A 19926-nucleotide genomic window follows, 5' to 3' on the forward strand; every position below is an offset into this window, starting at 1 on the left:
GTTATACATGTGCATAATTATCAGTACATAGTACTTAGTACATAAAGTACAGTAATGCTTTTAAGAATATAAACCATACATATATAGCTTATATTTCTATATGATTTAATGAAATATATGTGTGTGTATACATATGTAGGCGTGTATGTTTATGTTTATCATTGACTCAATGGACATGAATTTGTGCAAACTCTGGGAGACAGTAGAGGGCAGGGAAACCCGGTGTGCTGCAGTCCATGGGGTCACAAAGAGTTGGACACGACTCAGTGACTGAACAATGATGTATATGTGTGTATACATGTATGTGTGTATACATATATGATATATATATGTGTATATACAACACACACACATATATATGGTTTGTTTAAATAAGTGTATACTCAACTCATTGTTTTATACCTTACTCTTGGTATTTAATGATGCATCATGAAGATCTTCCTGTATCTGCTTGTATCAGTTCAGTCGCTCAGTCATGTCTGACTCTGTGACCCCATGGACTGCAGCATGCCAGGCTTCCCTGTCCATCACCAACTCTCAGAGCCTGCTCAGACTCATGTCCATCAAGTCAGTGATGACATCTAACCATCTTATCCTCTGTCATCACCTTCTCCTCCTGCCTTCAATCTTGCCCAGCATCAGAGTCTTTTCCAATGAGTCAGTTCTTTGCATCAGGTGGCCAAAGTGTTGGAGTTTCAGCTTTAGCATCAGCCCTCCAGTTGGCCTATATAGGTCTATTGCATTCTGCTTAAGGTTTATGTATTATTTTATTGTGTGAGTTCATCATTATTTATATAACCATTCCCTTGTAAGGTAGCTAGATTATGTCCAGTCTAGCCAGATTATGTCCAGGAACTAGAGCTCCTAAACACACACAAATACATATACACACATTTAAATATAGAGTTGGAATTACTTGGGATTTTAAAAGCCAAATACTTTGATTCCAAGTATATATTCCATTTCCAGATATACCCCCCACACACATACATATTCATATGTTCCACTTTACATGTAATATTCTGCCTAATTCTCATTTACATATTAGTGTTGCATCTGTTTTATAGACTGTGGATCAGAGAATCAGAGGGGGTTAAATAATTTGCCAGAGTTCACCCAGATAATAAACACATGGCCCTTCTTTTAAACCCAGGTCTCCTTTTAGTTTCAACTTTATTCATCTTTAATCACTGTACTGCAGTTTGAATGTTTGATCAATGTGAAAAGAGTCATAATTGTATACGTTTCAAAGAACATGTATAACCCACCTCAAATTCAAAATGGCACATAATCCAGACCCGACCCATCAGGGCATCCCACACATTGGCCTCAAAAATGACTCAGGGATGAGCACCTGGTCTAGACAGACCACTGAAACACGATTCAGAATTTTCTGGACAAATCACCTTGATTTGTCTGATTTAGAAATTGTGAGGATGGGAGATGGCACCGTGATGAGAGATGCTGCCAGTTCCCCAAACTGGACATAATCTAACTGCCTTACAAGGGAATGGTTATATAAATGATGATGAGGATGGTACAGGGATGTCGAGAAAATCTGGATGAAATCATACAGACACGTGTGTTTCAGTTATTACATAGGACAGTAACGCCTTCTTCCCAACCCTCTTGATGCACTTTGGGTTGGGTTTTCTTCCGCTTTGTCCCTTAGAGCCCTGACTTATGTAGACTTCTCTCTTTCAGTTTCCAGTGTGTCCATATATGTACTCATCCTTACTAATATCTTTGGCAATTGACTTTTCAATATAAAATGAATAATGTCTGTCTTGCCATCATCCTTTCTAACCTGCTCTCGGCTCTCCTTTCAGTTATTTTTTTTTTCTTTAATAGAAAATTATTTAATTAGTATACATGTGTTCCCCATTCTGAACCCTCCTCCCTCCTCCCTCCCCACACCATCCCTCTGGGTCGTCCCAGTGCACCAGCCCCAAGCATCCAGCATCGTGCATTGAACCTGGACTGGCATCTTGTTTCATACATGACTGGAGCCTATTATACAGAGTGAAGTAAGCCAGAAGGAAAAACACCAATACAGTATACTAACGCATATATATGGAATTTAGAAAGATGGTAACGATAACCCTGTATACGAGACAGCAAAAGAGACACTGATGTATAGAACAGTCCTTTCAGTTATTTCACTAAGACTCCCATTTGGTTATGTCACGCTCTTTATCAAACATTTTGGTGGCCTGTCAGCTTCTGCAGAGTGAGCTCTCTTTGTTTTAGCTTGGTAGTCAAGGCCTGTGGATATCTGGTCAACCCCGTCTTCACATTTCGGCGCCCCTACTCTCCTCAAGTATGCCTGTTCCAGAGAGATCAGACAATTCACTGTCCTTCCCAAAGACAACAGGTATCTTCATGACTTTATGCCTGTGCTATGCTGTTTCCTCCTTCATGAGTTACTTTTTTCCTCAGCCTGTCTTGGTGTATTCCAGTCTCCTTCTTTAAAGTGAATGCTCATTTTTCAGGAGATCTGGAGCCTTTAATACCTCTGACAGAATGATATGTATTATATTAGATCAAAGTTAGTCATTCATATGTCTTCTTCATGCCCTTGTTTGAGGGTTCCCTGGCAGCAACTGTGTCTTCATCTGTGAGTCCCTAGGGTGCATAACATTGCCGAATCAGAACAGAAGCTAATGCCTGTGAATGAACTGACAGATAAATGAATGATTGGATGAACGATGCATATTCTCCCCTCTCTCTTTTTTTAAACAGCCGGCTTTTGTTTATTTTTAACCTTTTTATTTTGTGTTGAGGTATACCTGATTAATAAACCATGTTGTGATAGTTTCGGGTGAACAGCAAAGGGTCTCAGCCGTACGTATACATGTATCCATTCTTCCCAAACCCCCTTCCTATCCAGGCTGCCAGATAACGTTGAGCAGAGTTCACTTAACTCTACAGTAGGTCCTGGCTGGTTATCCATTTTAACTGTAGCAATGGGTACCTGTCCATTCCGAACTCCATAACTATCCCTTCCCCCTGACCTTCCCACTGCCAACCATACATTGGTTCTGTAGGCGTACGCATCTCTTTCTGCTTATTCTCTATTTGTAAGTCAGTCACATGGGTTTATGAATATAAGCAAAAATGATTGCTTTACTTTTTTTTCTTATTTGTACTATGTTGCAGGTTTTAAGTCTTCCGACTGCCGTGAGGATTCTTTAATCAGACACTAAATACCTCGCCAGATACATTTACTTTGAGGATATTGATGATGGCTTTTATGGTTATTTGAGATCTTTCTAAGGCTTTGTATATGCATCAATTATTTCATTTTTCATTTATCTATTTGTTGACTTTTATTAAACACTTCATAGAGTCCAGACCTTGGTCCAGGCCACAGCTGGCCAAAGACAACAAAAGTGTACTTTCTACCTCTAGGAATAACACAGTCTCTAGCCCAGCTCTTTTACAATTGGATCTCTTTGCTGCCCTCCACACACAAATAATAATCACTACTTTTTAATAACCATCTATGTGTTAACAGTCATGTGGGTACTTTATGTATGCTCATGATGACTCTCTTAACAACTCCGAGAGTTGTCAAAAACCTTATGTCGTGGAGGAAGAAACAGAAGCTCAGAAGCTGAAGTGTCTTGACTGAGAACTCAGCAGTGGAGCTGGCATTTGAACCAAAATTTATTGATGTCAGTGCTGCTACCCCATAATGCCTTTCCATGTTCATGTTCTTCTTTCAAGCAGACCTCTTGACATGGAATTTCTTTTTTCCTTAGACAAATGTTTAAGTTCTCCCAAGCCCACTCAGAAGATTATTTTAGTGAAAATATTCTGCTTACCATGACTTCTCTCCTTCCTAAATTTTCTTTTACTGAAGTATTTTATCTTTCTTAGAAGTCCTTTTCCATATCCATATTTTTGGTATCTGTATAATTAGAAGTATTTTGATTGCAAGCAATAGAAACCTATTTCATGCTGCTTTTAACAAAAGGAAGTACAGATATCTAAGTGACCTCAGACTATATTAGATACTGGATTTGGGAAGATTTTGTGTTAGCCTACAAAGTTTAATTGAAAGCACATGGAGAAGAGGGCATGGAGGATGAGATGGTTGGATAGCATCTGACTGAAGGCAAAAGGAGAAGAGGGTGGCAAAGGATGAGATGGTTGGGTAGCAACACCAACTCAAGGGACATGAACTTGGGCAAACTCAGAGCGATGATGTGTGGCAGGGAGGCCTGGCATACTGCAGTCCATGGGATTGCAAAGGGTTGGACATGACTTAGCTACTGAACACCACCACCACCAAAGTCTACTAAGTGAATTCAGGAATGAAGGTATCAGAGACTGGACCCTAAGATTTGGGGCTGAAGCCAGTGGCCCAATACTGAGAAGATATTCCCTTTTTGTGCTCCCCTCTTATCTCCACTTGTCTCTGCCTCTTGGTGGATGGGCAGTGTCAGACGATAAACTTCCCCTAAACACCCAAAAAAGAATGAGGAGGCAAATCCAACAGTTTATCTTTTGAGCATCATGATATCTGCCTTCCCCCAAAGTGTGGGTCAGAAGAATCCCTGGAAATAACCTCCAATGACTTGGCTTTGAGCTTGTCCTTCACTGGACCTTTGATGCTTGGGAGGAGAGTGATATTGTACTTGCCAGCTCTGTGATGACATCATGGGTTGAAGTCATTGGCCAAAAGCAAGAGGGGTGATCCCGCCAGCAGAGAGGACATGAGAAAATACGCTGGGAAATGAAATATTAGATGCCGTAGTCCATGATAGAAGGAAGAGTCAGGATTTGTACTAATATAATTATATGTGGACAGCAGGTAGAGAGCATTTGTCCCAGTCTGTCTGGTACTGCCTTAGTTTATGTCTTCTCCTGGAATCCTGTCCAGGACAGCACTTGTCACTCTCAAAAAACATCCAGGTTAGATGATATATGATGTTGCCACTCTAACACTCCAATACAATGTGTGAAATTGTGGCTGTCTTGGGAAACTCAGTGAATGGTCTTTATTCCCTTGTCCCCAGGATCATTCCAGACATATAACAGTCCCCCAGTCTTCCATGGGTTGAGGAGTAACGTAAGAGTATTGAACCAAGCCATGGTCTGGAGTCAGATGGGCACTTCTCTAGTTTCGATTCTGATAGATAGTTGGCTACTTAGGTGATCTGGAGCCATCAGAACACCTGTCTGAGCCTCACCTTTAAAACAGTAGAATTATCAGATGCCGCATCTCCTTCACTAAAGTGTTAGCAAGGGGAAATTTGCTGATGCTTTGGATTGTACAGTTCTGTCCTAATTGTAGTAGTAGTATTAATAGCCACCATAAAATTTGAGTGTTCATCTATCTAGACATCTTGCCAAAGTCTTTGCATGAATTACCTCATCTTGTCAACAGAACAGCCCTATTAGTATCTGTATTACAGATGAGAACACTGGAGCACACAAAAGCAAAGATATGTGCCTAAAGTCATGGGGCAAAGACTCGACAAAGGTCAGATTCAAACATGGACCAAGGCTGTTCAGTGCTGGGCAGTGTTGAATTACTTTCAGATAGGGAGTGTGTGTGAAAGAGAGAGAGAGTTTTCATTCCCAACTCTGCCTTATTCCCCTGACTTGGCTCAGAGGAAGTCAGCGGCCACATAATCCTGAGGAGTCACTGTCCCCCAAGATGGCAGAGCCGACCCACACTGCTTAATGGCTCTGGGATGACCCCTTACCGAGGGACGTCCGTCCCTTTGTTCCGTGACATTGATGTTACTGTCAGTTGACAGTGAGCTTTATCATCAATCTGTTCAAGTACAAAAGGCCACTGTTCAGAAACTGTCATTAAAAGCAGCCTCTCTCTTTTTAAAAGCAATCTCTCCTTCTATTCCTTCCTTAATAGGAACCAGTGTACCAGAAAAGGCTGACCTTAAGTTGAGCCTGTTTAGGTTTTTTTTTTTTTTTTTTTAAGACATAGAATAGGTTATGTTTTTAATGTATTTAGGATTGGAGGCACAGAATTAGAATGGAGCTGGAGGTAGAAGAAAATAGAAGCCAGGGTGGGAGAGAAGAGTGGTGGCCTTGGGTTTTCTTTGCTCTTGGATAATGGGCATTTCTTGTTAAATCAACTCAGTCTATTTCACAACCTGTCCCCTGGTGATGTATATACTCTTTGGACAGGGCTGTGGGCTGCCTAAAGATCTCTTTTAGCCATAGGACATGAGTATAAATAAGCTTTATGTAGTTACAGCTGCTAAGAGAGATTATGGATAGAGTGTCTTCTAAAAGGATAGGGCAGTGTGTTGATTGTTACGGGGACGTGGGGAAGGAGAGACGAGAGATGATCCCGAAGGGAGAGGTTGGGTGAGTTCTACTGAACAAAATTCCCCTGTGATCTTTGTCACTTTTTAACAGCCCTTTGGGGAGGTGATTTTATTTTAATTGAAAAAAATAGAGATATTTGTGGTTGAAAAGTGGCTCAGCATGGAAGTTAAGAGCACAAGTTTTGCAACCAGACATCCCTGGTTTAGCCTTAAATCCCAGATTTAGCCTTTGTCATATATGTGCATCACACAACTAGCATGTAGGTTGCTTAATGTCTCTGTGCCTATCTCCATGGCGATGACTGTACACGTTAGCTGGGAAGATGAAATGAAAGGAGGTGACACGTGGAAAGAGTTTAGAGAAGAACTTGGCAGATCATGAGGGCTCAGCCAACATGTATTCATTTTTATGCATTTTATTTTTCAAAATTAGTTTATTACTTTTTGTTTTGTTTTGTTTTTTGGCTATGTGGTGTCATCTGTGGGATCTTGCTGCCCTGACCAGGGATCCAACCTGTGTCCCCTACATTAGAAGCATGGAGTCCTAACCATCGGACACCCAGAGAAGTCTCCAACATTTGTTCTACTTATTCGTTCTTATCCTTTGTTCTTCATCTTCTTAATATTTATTATTTGTTCTTATTTATGGGTACATGGACATAAATAAGGCCATGACAAAAATAAAAAATTGATTCTTTCACACTTTGAATGTGCAATGAAGGAGGCCCAGTTGGGGTTTAATTATTGGTAGTTGACTGCTTATTGCTGTTGTTGAGTCATTAAGTCATATTTGACTCTTAATGACCTCATGAACTGCAGCATGCCAGGCTCCCCTATCCTTCACTGCTGCTGCTGCTAAGTCGCTTCAGTTATGTCCGACTCTGTGCGACCCCAGAGACGGCAGCCCACCAGGCTCTGCCGTCCTTGGGATTCTCCAGGCAAGAACACTAGAGTGGGTTGCCATTTCCTTCTCCAATGCATGAAAGTGAAAAGTGAAAGTGGAGTCACTCAGTTGTGTCTGACTCTTAGCGACCCCATGGACTGCAGCCTACCAGGCTCCTCCGTCCATAGGATTTTCCAGGCAAGAGTACTGGAGTGGGGTGCCATTGCCTTCTCCAATCCTTCACTACTTCCAAGAATTTGCTCAAATTCATGTCCATTGAGTCAGTGATGCTATCAAACCATTTCATCCTGTGCCACCCCCTTTTCCTCCTGCCCTCAAACCTTTCCAGCCTCAGGGTCTTTTCCTGTGATTCAGATATTTGCATCAGGTGGCCAAAGTATTGGAGCTTCAGCTTCAACATCAATCCTTCCAGTGAATATTCAGTGTTGATTTCCTTTAAGATTGACTGGTTTGATCTCCTTGTGAGGAGGGAGCATTTGAGTAGAGACCAAACAGATGAGAGGAACTCAGTTGTAGGTCAAGCATCTTCATGAAAGGAAACAGAAGGTGCCTAGGTTCTGAGGAAGGAAAAGAGATTGGTGTGTTGGAGAAGCTGAAAGAACCCAGGTTGTTGGAGTGTGACGGGCATGGGACAGCCAGATTAAAGGGAACGCAGGGAGGCAAAGGCCAGACCATTGGGGTGTGCAGCCAAGGTGAGGGCATGGGTTGCATCTTTTGTTTATTTTTGTTTGGCTCTGTTGAGATTGGTTATGGCATGAAGGATCTTTGTTGTATTATGTGGAATCTTCTATTGCAGCCCATGGACTCTCTAATTGGGGCTCTCAGGCTTAGTTGCCCTGTGGCATGTGGGATCTGAGTTCCCCGATCAGGGATCAACCCTCATCCCTTGCATTGCGAGGTGGATTCTTAACCACTGGACCATCACAGGGAAATCCCATGGCTTGCATCTTAGAGCATCAGGAAACCATGGGGGAGATTTGAATATTGAATCCAGGTCAGATTCAAATTTTACAATCCCTCTTTCTATGGAACACAAAATGGCTTGAGGGGTGAGGTGGGGCAGAAAGAATGAAAGGAGGCTATTGCAGATGAGTGGGCAAGAAGTGTTGCTGACTTGCCAGAAAGTGCTAGATTTAGAGCGTGGTCCCCAGTCCCCGCCCCCAGCAGAAGAGCTCTGGGCCCAACCTTTTTGTTCTCACCACCGTGTTTACTTATTACATTCCTCTGCCATTGTTTTTTTGTTTGTTTTTACAAGGCTATCAGGACTTCCTGGTAGTTTAGATGGTAAACAGTCCACTTGTAATGCCGGAGACCTGGGTTTGATCCCTGGGTCGGGAAGATCCCCTGGAGAAGGAAATGACAACCCACTCCAGTATTTTTGCCTGGGAAATACCATGGACAAGAGGACCCTGGGCAGGCTACAGCCCATGGAGTTGCAAAGAATCAGACACGACTTAGCCTTTCAACAACAACAAGGTTATAGGGTAGGGACTCTTCTTCCTGTTTCTTTATATGCTTAGTTCCTTGTCCAGTGCCAGACCCCTCATAGGTGCTCAATACCTGTTTAATTTACAAAGCTTCAATACTTTGGCCACCTGATACGAAGAGCCAACTCATTGGAAAAGACCCTGATGCTGGGAAAGATTGAGGGCAGGTGGAGAAGGGGGTGACAGGGGATGACATGGTTGGCTGGCATCACTCATTCAATGGACAAGAGTTTGAGCAAACTCCAGGAGATGATGAACAACAGGAAAGCCTGGCGTGCTGCAGTCCATGGGGTATCAAAGAGTTGGACATGATTGAGCCATTAAACAATAGCAAAACAAAAATAAATCTATTTACTGGATGAATACACGCAGTATAGTCCTCATGGCAGTGTTTAATTTTCTAGCCCCTAGGATAGACATCTCCTTCATGAATGACAAGGTTATATTCCTTTTGAACTTGCCGTGTTCATGATGGGGAGGAGGGCATCTCGAGATCTTTATGTCTCAGAAGATGGGCAACACCACGCACCTTGCACTTGGCTGGGGCCGAGGCCAACGGGGTTCAGCTGTGTGGTCTTTGCAGCAAGCTGTCCCCTTAGTCTCTCACTGGTTGCATCGCATCTGGGAGCCCCGGTTAATTTTCATGGAGAAGAAACCTTTCAAATGCAGGCCTCTTTCATGCTCTGGGAAGATTTGAGAGGGGTCAACCCTGTTTAGATTGGTTCTTGGCACCAGTCTGGGGAGCCTGCTGGCTCTTCTCAGCGTGGGGTGTGTTGCAGAGAGGAGATGAGCAGGAAACAGACCAAAGAACCAGGGCACTTCCCAGCTGGAACCAAGCCTGTCGTGTGTGGATTCATTATTTTGTTGGAAATTAATCCCCGGAATGGCCGACATAGTGTATTTGAATGTGAACCGACCGTGTGCTTGGTGGCCAAGGGAAAGTGGCTTTTGGATTATCCCGTCTCATTGGTTGCCCTTGCCTCTGAACCCTGCCATTAGTGTGGATAATTGAACTAGGCCTGGTTTTGGGCTTTCACTCCCCATTTGTTGCCCTTATGGCCTTTGGGGTGGGATGGGGGGCATGAGAGGGTCTCGCCCTGCTTGCTGTCATTTACCATGGAACTGGCGTTGCTTACAAACCCCAGTGACCCTGGATCTCACTTAATGGGAGTGTTTCCTGGGATTCTCGCATTCCATCTTCACACAGAGCCTATGACAGTAGTAATGATAACAGTAATAGTAATAGGAAGAAGCAGCAGCACTTACTCAGCATTGGCTGTGTGCCAAATCCAACCGTGTATTAGCTTATCTAATTTTCAGAACAATATAAATGACAGCAACTCCAGCCCTAGGGAAATGGGAGTCACATGGACTAGGATCTGAACAATTTGCTTGGTACTGAACCGGGTGGAAGCCCTGCCTATGATGTAGGTACTGTTATTACCCACTTGTTACAGGGAGCTCAGACAGGTTAAGTCACTTGCCCAAGGTCACACAGCCAACATTTGGTAGTGTCAGGTATTGAATTTACATTTCTTTTGTTTTTAACTTGATTTTTTGCAATTAAAAATTTTTTTAAATTTTTTTAAATTTTATTCTTTTAAGCTTTAAAATAAAATGAAAAAATGTTTTAACTTTCTAATTTTAAAAACATTTAATTTTTAAAATAAGTTTTCTTTAAAAACTTTGGAAGACTCCATGTGCTGGGTCTTTGTCACTTTGTGTGGGGTTTTTTCTAGTTGCAGTGAGTGGGGCTACACTGGTTGTGGTGTGCTTGCTGCTCATTGCAGGAGCTTCTCTTGTTACAGAACATGGGCTCCAGGGCACTCGGGCTTCAGTAGTTGTAGCACCTGGGCTCAGTAGTTGTAGCACTTGGGCTCAGTAGTTGTAGCACTTGGGTTCAGTAGTTGCAGCACCTGGGCTCAGTAGTTGCAGCACTTGGGCTCAGTAGTTGCAGCACCTGGGCTCAGTAGTTGTAGCACTTGGTCTCAGTAGTTGCAGCACCTGGGCTCAGTAGTTGCAGCACTTGGGCTCAGTAGTTGCAGCACCTGGGCTCAGTAGTTGCAGCACCTGGGATCAGTAGTTGCAGCACTTGGGCTCAGTAGTTGCAGCACCTGGGCTCAGTAGTTGCAGCACCTGGGCTCAGTAGTTGCAGCACTTGGGCTCAGTAGTTGCAGCACTTGGGCTCAGTAGTTGCAGCACCTGGGCTCAGTAGTTGCAGCACTTGGGCTCAGTAGTTGTGCACTTGGGCTCAGTAGTTGTGGCTCCCGGGTCTGGAGTGCTGCTCAGTAGTTGTGTCACACGGGCTTACTTGCTCTGCAGAGTTTGGGATCTTCCTGGACCAGAGATCGAACCCATGTCCCCTGCATTGGCAGGTAGATTCCTATCTGTTGTGCTATGAGAAAAGTCCATTGAATGTATACTTCTGTCATCAGAGCCCTTGCTTTCTTTAAATTATAGCCACTGGGAAGCAAAAGCCAAAAGATACTATGTGTGGGTTGGGGACACTTGACTTTATGACAGAGAAAACATCTTCTAGATTTTTATTAAAGCATAGTTTTGCAATTGAGTATCTTGTTAGGGTGAATGTGGGGGTGTGTTCAGTGCTGTACTTGTTTGGAAAAGTCATCCTGAAAAAATTCCAAAAGCCCCAGTTGGTCAAAGGAACAGGATATTATATTATAGGATGTTCTTGATTTGTTTTCTTTTCTATGCCAAAGTTTTTTTTTTTTTTTTTTTTAAAGCTTCTATTCCTGACTATTTATAACCAGGAGGCGGAAAGACAACAGTGCTCTGTACATTTGCAGCAGATATTCAAATAAGATAAGTACATAATTAGCATGGAGCCACAGGTGAGGTACACTGAAAGATTTGAATTCTGCATAGGGAATTAACAAATAGTTCCTGATAACAAGACATCCTAAACATGTTGCTTTCAGATGGGAGTGAATGGGGAGTGTGGATACAGCCCTTCCAGACAGTTAATAAGAGAATGGATTGTTTATGAACACCAGTTTCTTGTGTGCATAGCATGTGACAAATAATACCCCGGACTGTGTACGTATATAACTTACTCCTCACAGTAACCATCTGAGGCAGGTACTGTTGTTGTCCCCCTTTGTAGATAAGGGCATTGAATCTCTGATCGTTAAAAGAGATGGCCATGTTCTCCTTTCTTTGTCTTTCTCTCCCCATCATTCTCTCTCCCTCCAGCCCTCCTCTGTCTCCATCTGTCCCTTCTCTTCCTCCCTTTCTGTTAACACCCATGTATCCTCTCAGTAAATGGAAAAGCTGGCATTTGAACTCAGGTCTCATCTAACTCCAAGCCCTATTCTCTTAGAGGTCAATTTTGGGGATTTTAGCAAAGAGGTTACTTTTCGAAGTTTACTTTTTTTATGGGGATCTTAGTTCCCTGACCAGGGATTGAATCCAGGTCATGGCTGTAAAAACCCTGAATCTTAACCATTGGACATCCAGGGAACTCCCAAGGTTACTTTATAAACCATTCTGTTTTCCACCATCCTGTATAAGCCCCGTCTTTGTAATACTGCCCAGAGTGATCCCGTCTGGACTTTGGCGTGCCACCTACTTCAGAATGCGAGGCAACCTACACAGCCCACGTGCGCCAGCTCCCAGGGGCCACATGGCAAGCCTCTAAGATGAGCACCACTGTGGCTACACCTGTGGCTCGGATGGGCAAGCTGAGATCCATTTTCCAAAATCACATACACAGAGGTGGCACTGGTATCAGGCTTCTCTGAGCTCTGAATTTGCACTCTTAACTAAATGCTCTGCTATTTGGTCTTCCAACCAAAGCTAAACAGATGATATATGAATAGGTAGGTAGATGTGTAAAGATATACATATGTGTATACATACGTCTCTGTCTCTGTCTGTCTAAATTTAGAACTCGAGATGGCCCTGCCTTTCCCTTTCTTCTGAGTCATCTGGCCAGTCCACTGCATTCTGAGGAGCAGTGCATTTAACTCCTTGCTGACATTGGTATTCCTCTTTGTCGCAGCCCCCGTCATAGCAGCAGTGGGAATAAAACCCAGAGCGTAGTGCCGGGAATATAAATGGGTTATTTTTCTCTTCAACTCTGAGTAGGATAAAACTCTCATAAAGAACCAGGGAACAAAGGTTCCGTGAGAAACATACACCAGGGGACTTGGCTCTGTCTGATACAGCCTGAGACAAAATGGAAATAGAAACTCAGGATAAAAAGGAATTCCAGGGAGAATGTTAGGCTTGCTTCCTTGATGGATGTCCACAGTCCTGTGCATTTAGAAGCATTAATAGCAGTTATTGAGTATCTATTCCGCAAGCAAAGCTATGGTAGGTTGCCCTACCTATCAGCTTATGATTCAGGAGTTATAGATGGATATGAACTCAAGAGTTGTGACGACAGAGAATGTTGATCTCTCTATGTATTGGTCTACATGTACGGTTGTGTCTATCAAAAGCATGGAGCTAATCATTACAAGTCATAAAAATATCCAGGTGCCTATCATTGGAAGTAAGACCTTTTTGAATAATAATAATTTTTTAAAAATGGATGTGAAAGTAAACCTTTTCTTTTGAGAAGTGTACTGGTAAAGTGGTTGAGTGGGGCTTGGTCATTATCTTCCTGAATTTGAAGGTTGGTTCCAGTGTCACATGACTGGGGCTAAGTGAGTAACTTACCTTCAGTTTCTTTGTCCATAGACAATAGGTTCTTTATAATCTGTTCTTGTTCAGTCACTAGGTCTTCTGACTCCTTGCGACCCCATGGACTGCAGCACACCCAGTTTCCCTGTCTTCGCTACCTCCCTGAGTTTGTTTAAACCCATGTCCGTTGAGTCAGTGATGCCATCCAACCATCTCATCCTCTGTTGCCCCCTTCTCTTCCTGCCCTCAATCTTTCCCAGCAGCAGGGATTTTTCCAGTGAGTTGGCTCTTTGCATCAGGTAGCCAAATGTTAGAGCTTCCGCATCTGTCCTTCCAATGAATATTCAGAGTTGATTTCCTTTGTAATCTGGGCAACCCTTATAAACCCTTGATCCATGGAATCCAGTCTCCTTACTGAGCTCCAGTCAATGGGGTAGAGCAATGAACAATATTCGAGTCGACTTTGAACATGAAAATAAGACAAAACAACTCACTGATTTCTCCTGGGGGGGGGGGAGTATATATATATATATATATACATATATATATATACATACATACATACATACACACACACACACACATTAAAGGGAGTTCAGTTGATAATCTTCAGTGACACTTCTCAAGTCCTGTTTCCTTCCCTGTTCTCTTGGGTTTTATACTATGTCACAAGCTTTCCTTGGTTTTGCCCACCCGCCCCTCTCCTTTCTGCCCTCAGCCCATCAACCCTCTCTCTTACTTTTTAGGTGTGGTTTGTCAGGTCTCAGGGAGCCTTCCTATGCCTCCTCCTCCTCTTATTCTCAAAGTCAGCACCACAATTGTCCTGGCACTTGCCTGACCTGTCAGCCGGCTAAGGAGGGTAACACAGAGTGGAATATCTGTTGATCAGTGATGGAGGTGGGTAGAGCCTGAGAGTATTTCCACATCAGTACCATTGGGTTTAACCTCTTGAGCTGTGGCTCCCCCTTGTCAGAGGCTCACATGGTAGACTGAGCCCCAGAGTCTTCATTCCCAGTCACAGGAAAACTCTGTTTCATACTTGAGATGCGGCCACATGCAGTCAGTTCAGGACTGCTTTCTCCAGCATGCTGCTACTCCAGGATGCTGCTGCTCCAGGAAGCAGGGCTCGTGTTTTGCTACAGCTAGGGACTGGAAGGGCAAATGGTGGAGAGGAATAGAAGAAATGAAAGTTGCAGCTGTGCTTCTGTGAGGCTAGTGCAGGAGACGTGTGTGAATAATGGGTGATTGTGACTCTAAGACTAAGAGGGTAGCTCGTCGTACGCACGAGTGTGGTTGGATGCCGACAGGAGTATGTGCTACTCAGCATACCATTCAGATGGTGATCGAGCTGACTTCAAGATCCACAGAGAAGGTCATCCTGAAAGGGTGATAAAATAAGGCAGTCAGGTAGAAAGGATGGTCCAGCAAGGAGCAGAGGATGAACAAAAGGAATAAGGCAGGAGGAGGCAGGTGTCCCTGAGGTAGGCTGAGATCACTAAGCATCCCAGAGTCCATGGAGGACCAGTGAGTTGGAACACAGACGTGACACAGACATGAGTTGGAAGAGTTGGTGAGACCACATCTTATGGACTGTGAAAGCCAGTCTCAGGCTTATAACACCATTTGCACTTGAGAAATTTTTTTTTAACTTTTTATTTTATATTGGAGTATAGCTGAGAGTCCTTTGGACTGCAAGGAGATCCAACCAGTCAATCCTAAAGGAAATCAGTCCTGAAAATTCATTGGAAGGACTGATGCTGAAGCTGAAACTCCAATACTTTGGCCACCTGATGCAAAGAACTGACTCTTTGGAAAAGACCCTGATGCTAGGAAAGATTGAGGGCAGGAGGAGAAGGGGACGACAGAGGATGAGATGGTTGGATGGCATCACCAACTCGATGGACATGAGTCTGAGCAAGCTCTGGGAGTTGGTGATGGACAGAGAAGCTGGCAAGCTGTAGTCCATGGGATTGCAAAGACTTGGATATGACTGAGACACTGAACTGAACTGATGGCTGATTGATAATGTTGTGATAGTTTCAGGTGGACAGCAAAGGGACTTGGCCATACATACACTTCATGGCAAATAGATGGGAAACAATGGACACAGTGTCAGATTTTATTTTCTTGGGCTCCAAAATCACTGCAGATGGTGAGTGCAGCCCTGAAATTAAAAGACACTTGCCCCTTGGAAGAAAAGCTATGACAAACTTAGACAGCATATATAAAAGCAGAGACATTACTTTGATGACAAAGTTCCATCTGGTCAAAGCTATGGTTTTTCCAGTAGTCATGTATGGATGTGAGAGTTGGGCTATAAACAAAGCTGAGCACTGAAGAATTGATGCTTTTGAACTGTGGTATTGGAAAAGACTCTTGAGAGTCCATTGGACTGCAAGGAGATCCAATCAGTCCATCCTAAAGGAGATCAGTCCTGGGTGTTCATTCGAAGGACTGATGTTGAAGCTGAAACTCCAATATTTTGGCTACCTGATGCAAAGAACTGACTCTTTAGAAAAGACCCTGATATTAGGCAAGATTGAAGGTGGGAGGAGAAGGGAACGACAGAGGATGAGGTGGTTGGACGGCATAACCAACTTGATGGACATGAGTTTGAGCAAGTTTCAGGAGTTGGTGATGGACAGGGAGGCTTGGTGTCCTGCAGTCCATGGGGTTGCAGAGAGTCGGACATAACTAAGTGACTGAACTGAACTGATACATGTATCCATTCTCCCGTCAGGCTGCCACATAGCACTGAGCAGAGTTCCCTGGGCTATACACTAGGTCCTTGTTGGTAATTTATTTTAAATATAGCAGTATACATGTTGATCCCAAACTTCCTAGCTATCCCTTCTCCCTACCCTTCCCCTCTGGGAACCCTAAGTTTGTTCCCTAAGTCTGTGAGTTGTATTTGTGAATTTTGAAAAGCATGATAACCAATATAATCCACGTGTATTTAGGACAAGTCTTGTCAGCCTTGAAACAATTGCCATTTTCTGCTGCATGATTCTTTGTTGGGGGACCCTATCCTGTTCGTTTCAGGAGGCTCAGCAACATCTCTGACCTTTGCTCACTGGACACCAGTGGCTCCCTCCCTCCCTATCACCGCCAGCAAAGTTGTCCCCAGATATTGCCGGATGTCCCCTGCAGGTGAAAACCACCTTCAGTTGAGAAACTATTCTTTAGGAAGGTATTGCCCATAGAGGCGTGCTGGGAAAAAGGCATATGGACCAGAAGCAGGGAACCCCTGAGAAGGCTCCTTGGTACTCCTTCGAGTACTCCTTGGAGCAGAGAGTGAGAAGGATATGTGGATCCCCAAACAGCCCAGAACCTACCTGTATTGCCAGCAGGATTGCCATGAGTCTATGTCATATTTGGGATTCCCAGGTGGCTCAGTGGTAGAGTCCGCCTGTCAATGCAGGTACTGCAGCAGACACAGCTTCAGTCCCTGGGTCAGGAAGATAGATGCCCTGGGAGAGGAAATGACCAACTCACTCCAGTATTCTTGCTTGAATAATCCCATGGTTGCAGGAGCCTGGCCGCCTACAGTCCAAGGGGTTGCAAAAGAGACAGACATGACTTAGTGCCTAAAGAACAACAACAAAATGTCATATTTATAGGAGCTCTGAGCAAGGATCATCAGGATCTGAGGTGTCTAGAAGGAAGTGGGCATGTTTCATTTTTTTTAATGTATTTTATTTTTCTGAACTTAAGATGGTCTCACAGGCAGAGCAACAGTATATTTACTGTAAATTATAGCAGAGATGTTAGCCAAGTCTCTCTTCCCACCCTCTATGTTAAAAGGCAATGTTAGCAACATCTGATGGTGAGTTTCTGGCAAAGATTCACACTGTCCTTACCCTGGCATCTTTTGTAGCATTTTATTTATTTTTAAAACTCCTTAGAATTGTGCATTTTTGTCTGTGTTCACTCAGTCCTCCAGAACCAGCTGGCCATTAAAGAAACTTAGAAAGAAAATTTGCTGAAGCATCTTTGCTCTTGTTTGTATTGCATAATCAACCGAAATAGCCCCAGAAGTGATTATATTTGAAGTTACAGCGATCACAAAGACGCTGCATCATTCACCTTGACCCCGCTTAGGACTATATCCTTTACTCAAATTTTATTATCTGTCAAAAGCAAGGATTTCTCCTAAGAGTGAGTGTGTTGTGTGTGTGTGCTGTGTGTTAGTCGCTCAATCGTGTCTGACTCTTTGTGACCCCAGGGACTGTAGCCCGCCAGGCTCCTCCATCCATGGGATTCTCCAGGCAAGAACACTGGAGTGGGTTGCCCTGCTCTCCTCCAGGGCATCTTCCTGACCCAGGGGTTGAACCTGGTCTCCGGCACTGCAGGTGGACTCCACCATCTAAGCCACCAGAGAATCGTGTGTGTGTGTATCCACTGATTAATTTTGTATGCTGTTTCCAAATAAATCTTCCCCAGTCACATCTCTGTTCGCGCTCCTGCTCAAACACTTTCAATGGCTCCCTGTTACTTCTCAGATCCACTCGAAGCCACTGAGCAGCACGGAATGCCCACCATGACCCACACCCTCCGTTTTCCAGCCTTATCTTCCCCTACTCTTTTTTTGTGCATTTCACTTTTTAACACTTTCACTTTTCACTTTCATGCATTGGAGAAGGAAATGGCAACCCACTCCAGTGTTCTTGTCTGGAGAATCCCAGGGACGGCAGAGCCTGGTGGGCTGCCGTCTATGGGGTTGCACAGAGTCGGACACGACTGAAACGACTTAGCAGCAGCAGATGATTTTTTTTAACATTATTAAAAAATATAAAGAATAAATGAATCAATCCACAAGGTTCTAAGTCCATTTATAACATCTGATAACAATATGGAATACTAAGGCACGGATGTTTCTCACACTCACTTTCTACATCAAAATTATTGTTTGTTTCTGACAGTGCTTCTGATATTTAATTTTACTATGTCAGACAGGAGATCTCAAGTTGCACATTCCAAGCATGTACAACTATGAATTTTTCATTAATTACTCCAACTGAAATTAGATACAAGCCTCGCTTAGACGATCACCCATTGTTTATGTATTCAGTTTGTCATCCGGGTCACCCACTATCCAATTAAATCTATCACTGTTCCTTTGCTTTCTGCTTGTTTCATTTGCAAAAAGCTTTACCATCCTTCCTACCCCTTCCATCCTTCACGTGAAGTTCAACAATGGAGCTCATGAAAAGTTCCACACAGCTCACACCCAAACAAGCATGACCTGCCTCCTTCTTGATGAATGTACACAGACAAATCTGTGCGTCTCCGTTTCCACTTCCTTGTCTTGAAGGAGCTCCTACTAGATCGAGGCAAAATACCTTCCTTCTTTTTCTCTTCTGCAGAGTCTCTTTACCTTCTGGATTCACCACCATGTATCCTCTTTCAGACTATCTTAGGGTACAGAGTAGAGACATAAGCGTAAGTGAATTGGTGATTTAAAAATATCTGATGAAAATAAATTCTTTTCCCTCTTTCAGATCTCTAGGCACAGTCCTGTTTAAATAATTCCTGTATCTTTGTGAGAAATGGTGTTCAAGATTTTCAATTCTGGTAAACAGCCACCACCATCAATCTGCAGACTTTTGATCCCAGATACCCATTGCCTCTACAAAATCTGTTGAGCTGGGCGAAAGTTCTCCTGTTGAAAATAATGCGGCACTTTATATGCAGCCTGTATCCCATGACACTTGATAGATTGCTGTGGGATTAAACATACTTTTCTTTGTCATTGCTGGACAGAGGAGACTTTGGTTTATGGATGCTCTAGATTACTTTCTACCTGCCTCTCTTGGCTGAGTGCAGAGAAGTTTCAGGACCAGGCAGCTCCCTCTGATTCTAAATGACACATGGTTGACCCCAAAGTGCTGCCACTAGATTTTTAGATGTTTTAAGCCCTTGGATGTATAGGGACCCTGGCTTTTGTTCCCTTCCTGCAGCTCTGTCTGGGTTTGATGAACTTTCCCTGGAAAGGCTCCCCTGGGGGCATGGTTCTTCTAGGCAGCCTGAGATCCCCTTTTTCTTTTATAGCAGAGGGCATTTTGGAGTCCTAAAGCCTGTCTTTGGATTACATCCTGTAGCTTATTAGTCTTGTGAAAGAGAACGTGTAAGTCACTTAGTTGTGTCCGACTCTATGGAACCTCATGGACTATAGCCTGCCAGGCTCCTCTGTCCATAGAATTCTCCAGGCAAGAATACTGGAGTGGGTTGCCATTCCCTTCTCTAGGGGATCTTCCCGACCCAGGGATTGAACACAGGTCTCCTGCATTGCAGGTGGGTTCTTTACCATCTGAGCCACCAGGGAAGCTCACTAGTCTTGTGACTGGATGACTGGGTGTGTATCACTGAATCACTGTGTGTGCTGGTCTTTTCATCCACATGATGAGGACGCTGAAGTACGTACATCCTGGCCTTTGTGGGAATGTAAGAGGGATGAGGTGTGCAGACAGCTGATTGAATTATTGGATACAGGGTTTGTGGTTCATGTGCTCATTGTTGTCACATGTGGCTGGTAAATATATACCTTCTGGGCAGAAGGTAGAAGAACATGTCGAGTCACACA

General features: G+C 43.6%; 1 protein-coding gene across 8 annotated transcripts in view; it reads left to right on the plus strand.

Moving 5' to 3' along the window:
* Positions 1-19926, plus strand: part of RBFOX1 (RNA binding fox-1 homolog 1) — a 2433924-nt gene that overhangs the window by 936181 nt on the left and 1477817 nt on the right. The window lies entirely within an intron of this gene.

The sequence above is a fragment of the Bos taurus genome, chromosome 25 (genome assembly GCF_002263795.3).
Source record: "Bos taurus isolate L1 Dominette 01449 registration number 42190680 breed Hereford chromosome 25, ARS-UCD2.0, whole genome shotgun sequence".
Lineage (NCBI taxonomy): Eukaryota > Metazoa > Chordata > Mammalia > Artiodactyla > Bovidae > Bos > Bos taurus.